General features: G+C 34.9%; 1 non-coding gene across 1 annotated transcript; it reads right to left on the bottom strand.

Moving 5' to 3' along the window:
• Nucleotides 1–4,764: 4,764 nt before the first annotated feature.
• LOC128290045 (small nucleolar RNA R71) lies at nucleotides 4,765–4,871 on the bottom strand. The gene has a single exon (XR_008279686.1). It is a non-coding gene; the product is annotated as a small nucleolar RNA R71 (small nucleolar RNA).
• Between the last annotated feature and the right edge of the window lie 2,107 nt (nucleotides 4,872–6,978).

Raw genomic sequence — 6,978 nt, forward strand, 5'->3', positions numbered from 1 at the left:
CATGACTTCTAATAATCTCTGGTTAATTTATAGTGAATTTTCAAAGTCAGATCAGGGGATCCAGAAATCGCTCTGGCCCTGTTCCTCTATAACTTAAAATATCTCTTAAAATACGACTCACATGTTCGTTTCGTTTCTTCCATACGAAAGTATATTCATCAAGGTTCAATTGCATAATTTTTTAACTATTTAGTTCCATTTCTACTATTTTTAGTGATTTTTCAAATCCACACCACTGCTGCTGTCAGCATCTGTTTTTAAGGTAAACTTTACCTATTTCATGGTTTTCCATGAATCAACTAGAATTTGTCATACAAAACACCAAAATGATCATGATTAACCATTCCAATGGCTAATTGTTACTAAACATTTCCATGCCTCTCAATGAACAACATACAAAACGATTATAATGCTATGCTCAAAGAGTATATAAGCCATTTTCGCATGGCTATCCAAATTTATACAAAACCGAGGGTACATGACCAACAACAAAAAGGATAGTCCTATACATGCCATTTTCAGAGTTCAACCAAAAGTGTACCAAAAGGGCTTTGATAGTGTGGACGACTTAAACTTCAACAATCCCGAGTCCGATAGCTGACGAACCAAAATCTATGAAATAGAGAATCAAAAGAAACGGAGTAAGCATTTAACGCTTAGTAAGTTTCGTGCAATGAAATTAGGCACAATTGAAGTATAGCATTCATATGACTAAACGGATAATTTCATATACACACATTCTCAAAATCATACCTACTTCACATTACCAACCCTTATACTCTTACATAAGAAATCAACTTAACCAAAAGCCGGAAGCTTGTTAATCGATTGAGCAAATACTATTTAGATGGAATCAATTTTCTCAATGCACATACGAAACGTACCTCATTGTTGGGATTTTACGAGCGTATTAATTGAAATTATTACAGCAAGATCGCTCATTCCCAAACGCAATTATCTTTGGGATTTAGCCGGATATAACCACTCGCACAAGGCCTTCGGGTCTTAGTCCGGATATGGTCACTAGCACAGATGCCTTCGGGACTTAGCCCGGATATAATAACTTGCACAAATGCCTTTGGGGCTTAGCCCGGAATTTGTAACTCGCACAAAAGCCTTCGGGACTTAGCCTGGAATTAGTAACTCGCACAGCTCCCTTCGGGACTTAGCCCGGAATTTGTAACTCGGACAAATGCCTTCGGGACTTAGCCCGGAATTAATCACTCGCACAAATGTCTTCAGGACTTAACCCCGTTAGCATCCGAATATTCATGCACATATCAGTAAATCATGACACATCCTTATTTCATTTTCATAACTAGAATTCAAACACAAATCAATTATTAAGCATTCCCATTTTCAGCTCAATAGCCACATACGAACAGCATGATTCGGCTTGCTTCATGACATGATTTCTATGCACATACGGCTACCCATCATACGTATAGACTAATTAACTCAACATATAATTCAAGTAGAATCATTATATCACCGTATATTTGTTATGATTATACGTCATGACTTAATCAAATCGTAAACTAAGTTTCATTACTCGAAAACTTACCTCGGATGTTGTCAAACGATTTCGATGGCTATTCGATCACTTTTTCCTTCCCTTTATCGGATTTAGTTCCCCTTTGCTCTTGAGCTTAATATTAACAAATAAATTGATTTAATCATTTTGAACATCAAAGAGGAATTTAAGGTACTTAGCCCTTATATATTAGGCATTAGAGTCATATATGTATGAAATCACGAATCAAATTCAACATATTAGCCAATATTCTCCTTAGCGAATTTTCTAAGTCAAGATAAAGCCATCAATATGCTTACCTATGGCGAACATACACATCAACCTATGTACTCATTCATGTGGCGAATATGCATGTCTATGTTGAGGCCGATTGTATACTTAATACATTCTACAAATATGGTCACTTGTATTGACTAAATACCATTTTGTTTCAAGTTCAAAACTCGGCTAATACACATATATACACTAGAAATCAAATACTAACATTTGCACTTCACCTTAATAGCTAGCTTAGCAAACCTTGATTTAACACATAATTGTTCATAACACAATTTAAGCATACTCTCCATTCCATCAATTCCAAAACACATACATTACTCAATAATGTTCAAACTTATATTCGCCTTAGCACACAACTTGCTAGCCGATTCTTCTCCATCTAGCAACTAATGCACATATGTGCTCATTTGTTAGACTCTACTTCATCTAACAACAACCATATTTCCTTCTACCTCCTACCATGGCCGAATGCTCAAGATACCTCAATACCGAAACTTTTAACTTGGGTTGCTTAAAGAACTTGGTGATGAGTTAAAATTTATCTAACACCTCAAGCATCATAACACATCCATATAGCCAACATGCTAATAGTATCAAGGCTTCAACTAAAACTTTTGAAGCCTCTTAGTCGAATACTAACTCTCTAATAACCCCAAATCCCTCCATGAGATAGTTAGAATTTAGACTAATCATCCAAGGGATGTATGAACTTTCAAAGCAACATTAAACATACCTTAATCTAGTGAACCACCATAGCCGATTTTCTCCAAGCTCTTTCCCTTCCTTTCTTTCTTCTATTCGGCCAACTTGAACACCATGAGAGCTTTTTCTTTTTTTTTTTCTTCAAGTCATGGAAATGGGGGGGGGGGGTAAGGGGGAGACAACTTTGGTTTCATCACCCATCCCTTTTCATTACTTAATTACTAACCCCTCTAACATAACACACTAACACAACATGTTCACAACATGTTTCACCCCATAGCATGGCCGGCCACTAGCTCAAATTTTGGGTAATTTGACATGCAAATCCATCATTTTCATAACATGCATTAATAGGCCACTTTACATTTGCCTAGCACATTTCTAAATTTTCTCACATAAGTCCTATTTAATAAAATTCACTTACAATTAACAAAATTCAAACATGAAATTTTCACACATGCATATATACATATAATAAGCATCAACTATGACTGTTAATTATTTTTATGACTCGGTTTAATGGTCCCGAAACCACTTTCCGACTAGGGTCAATTTAGGGCTGTCACACATAGGCATTCCAAAGCCTATAAATACACCCTAGAGGAGGAAGAAAAGGGAGACGGAGAATAGGGGGTAAGGAATTACTCCAAGGAAGCCGGATTCATCATCAAGATTGAAGATCTCTCCTCAATTTCCCTTCAGGAGTTTTAGGTTTTCTTTATGTTTTGTATTCTTTATTTCTCTGAGATGTTTTCTTATTTAGTTATGAACTAAAACCCCTAAATACCTAAAGGGAATGAAACCTAAGACCAATCTTGTTATTATTTTCTGAATCGTATGATAAATATTTAACTTGTTCTTAATTATTTGTTCTTAATTCTTGTTTTAATATCCCAGGATACTGATTCAAGAAAAGCTCTTATTCAGAGGAGGAATAGACCCTGTCTAAGAGTACATTTGTCATAATTAAGTGAAGTTGATTGCGCGCCTAGAAATAGGGTGATAAGATTTTGCCGGATTAGGGTGAAACCTAATAAGGGGATCCATAGATCGAGTTAATGCAATCTAGAGTGTTAATTAGAGAAAAGTCTCAGTTATTCAATCTAGGGATTAGACGTTATTAGTCTTAAATAGGGATAATAACATAACTTAGGGATCTTTACGGAACAAGTTGAATGAATAAATCATTTGATTCGGAGCCAGAATAGCAAGTAAAGTCTAGGTGGATTTTTCCTTAGGTATTGTCTTAAGTCAATCGATTTTCCCACAAGCAATTCCCTAATTCTTTTCTCTTTGCGTTCTTAGTTTAGATAATTATTTAGTTAAAACAAAACCTCTTTATTCTTAGGCTAGATAATAAAAGACAGTCATTACTAGTACTTTTAGTTCCTTTGGGTTTGACAATCTGGTCTTGCTAGAACTATACTACTGTTCAATAGGTACACTTGCCTACATCACGATAATAGTTAGTTCAAGAACGAGTAATTATAAATATTTAAAACCTATCACAAAATAATGCGATCAAGTTTTTGGCACCGTTGCTGGGGAACTGAAATATTAGGAACGCTAAATTTTTATTACTTTAGCCATTTATTTTTCTTGGAATTTAATTTAATTTAATTATTATTATTACTAATTAATTTAATTTTCCTTTCTCTTGGTAGGTTTTTATAGTTTATGACTAGAAGAAACCCGTCGGGACCATTACTTTTGACGAAGAAATCGATCGTACAGTTTGTAGAAACCAAAGAGAAATAAGGCGCAGCTTAAGATACACATAGAACGAGCAAGAAGACGATACTCAACCCCCAACCAAAGAGATGGCTGAAAACCAAGGCAATCAGCTACCTCCTGCAATTGGGGTTAATCAAAATCTTACTCCACGCACTATGTATGACTATGCTAAACCTTCTTTAACAAGAACTGAGTCAAGTATAGTTAGACCTGCTATTGCTACGAATAATTTTGAACTGAAACCTAACACAATTCAGATGATACAGCAGTTTGTTCAGTTTGATGGTTTGCAGGATGAGCATCCAAACACTCACTTGGTGAATTTTCTGGAGTTTTGCGACACTTTCAAAATGAATGGCGCTTCTGATGATGCCATTCACCTTCAGTTATTCCCTTTTTCACTGAGAAACAAAGCTAAACAGTGGTTGAACTCGTTACCACGAGGGTCTATCACTACTTGGGAATAAATGACCGAAAAATTTTTACTAAAATATTTTCCGTCAGCTAAAACGGCTAAGTTATGTAATGATATCTCTTCCTTTGTGCAGATAGACTTAGAAACACTTTACGATGCATGGGAGAGATACAAGGATCTATTGCGAAGGTGCCCTCATCATGGGTTACCTCTATGGCTGCAAGTTCAAACGTTCTACAATGGTGTGAATCCCTTAACAAGACAGATGATTGACGCAGCTGCTGGAGGAACCATAAAAAACAAAACACTTAAAGAGGCCTATGAATTTATTGAAGAAGTGTCACTGAATAACTATTAGTGGCAAGTCATGAGGACTAATCCAACAAAAACAGTAGGTGGTTTATAATGTCGACTCAGTTACTATGCTGTCAAATCAGGTAGAACTTTTCAATAAAAAGATTGATGGTTTACTTGGTTCTACTCAGGTACATCCAGTAATGAGGTGTGACTTAAGTGGAAGAGGTGCGCATATAGAATATCAATCCTTCAATCCTACAACCGAAGAGGAACAAGTCAACTATATGGGTAACAATAACTTTAGATCTCAAAATAGCCCATACAGTAATACTTATAATGCAGGTTGGAGGAACCACCCAAATTTCTCCTGGGGTGGTCAAGGGAATCAAAAGCCACAAAATCCTCAGGGTTTTCAACAGCCACCTTATCAACAAGAGAAGAAACCGAACCTTGAGGAGATGCTCTCTAAATTCATCTCAGTGTCAGAAACCCATTTCTGAAATACCGAGACAGCACTTAAAAATCAACAAGCATCGATCCAAGGACTCGAAACTCAGATAGGCCAGCTATCCAAACTAATCTCTGAACGACCACGAGGTAGCTTACCAAGTAATACTAAACCTAACCTGTGACAACCCTAATTTGACCTAGTCGAAAAGTGGTTGCGGGACCACAAAACTGAGTCACAAAATTATTTAAATGCTCTTTTCTATGTTTATTATATGTGAAGTATCATGCGTGAAAGTATCATGTCTTATATTTTGTCATTTGGATGTGAAATTATTAAAAAGGACTTATGTGTGAAACTTTGAAAATGTGATAGGTTAAATTGTAGTGGTCAAATAATGCATGGTTTAAAAAAATGTGGACTTGCATGTAAATTCCCCACTTTTGAGATAGTGGACGGCCATGATGATATTTGATACAAAATATATGTATTTTATATTAGTATTATAATAACTAAATGGTTTTATAATATAAAATAAAGATAAGTAAAATAGCTAAAGGGTGAAGAAAAAAAAAGTCATCTTTGTTTCTTCTTAGCCGAATTTAAAGAAAGAAAAGGGAACTAAGCCATTCGGTCACCTTTAAGATTGAATTAAGGTAAGTAATTCATGTTAGTTCTTGAAATTTTAGCATATTTTAAGCTAGTTACTAAGTCCCTTACTTAGCCCATGTCAAAATTTTGAATTTTGTGGTGATATGAGCAATCAGCCATGGAAGAATTTGAAGGGAATGGTTGTTGTCTTTATGTTTTAATGAGTAATTGTGGATGGGTGAATTTTGAGCTAGTTAAATGTTCATATAGGTGGATTAGATGATAAGGGGAAATCGGCTTGTGTGTATGTGTAGTTGCCGAATGTGAATTTAGATAACATTTGAGTAATGTTTGCGTTTTAAAATGATGGAATGGATATTTAAGCTTGATAAAATTTTGTTAAGAATGAATGAAAGAAATATGTGTATTCGGTTATGGATGATTGGATAATAAATTGGTGTGGATGTTTTGAATGAGATATGCACAATTATAAGTTGAATTTAAGGTTTGCTAAATTTGTCCTTATCATTGCCGAATGAGTTTAATAGTTAAAGAAAATTGTTAAGTGCTTAGTTAATGTGCATTCGGTGATTTAGGATGAGTATGCATTTGATAATGTTTTGATGCATTGAAATGGAATTTAATTATTAAATGAGCTCTAAGCTTGTTGAATTTTGAAATGTGATTGGGAGCAAATTTGACATGAGCATATTTTGCTAATGACATGTTGATAAATGTTGAGTTATGATACCATGATATTAACTTAGTTATCAAGTTGCCGAATGTGCTTTTAAGTAAGTGAAGTTATGTTATAATTGAGCTAAGTGTGGCTAGTAAAGCCTATTTAGTTTTCTTGCTATATTTGACCATAAATATGTTTGAGTGATTTCGATTATAGCTTAACGTTTAGTTAAGCATGATTGATGCTTTTAATTATATAGTTGTATAACTGAATTTGTTTTGGTTGACTGTTATTTT

This window comes from Gossypium arboreum, chromosome 2 (assembly GCF_025698485.1).
Source record: "Gossypium arboreum isolate Shixiya-1 chromosome 2, ASM2569848v2, whole genome shotgun sequence".
NCBI classification, from domain to species: Eukaryota; Viridiplantae; Streptophyta; class Magnoliopsida; order Malvales; family Malvaceae; genus Gossypium; species Gossypium arboreum.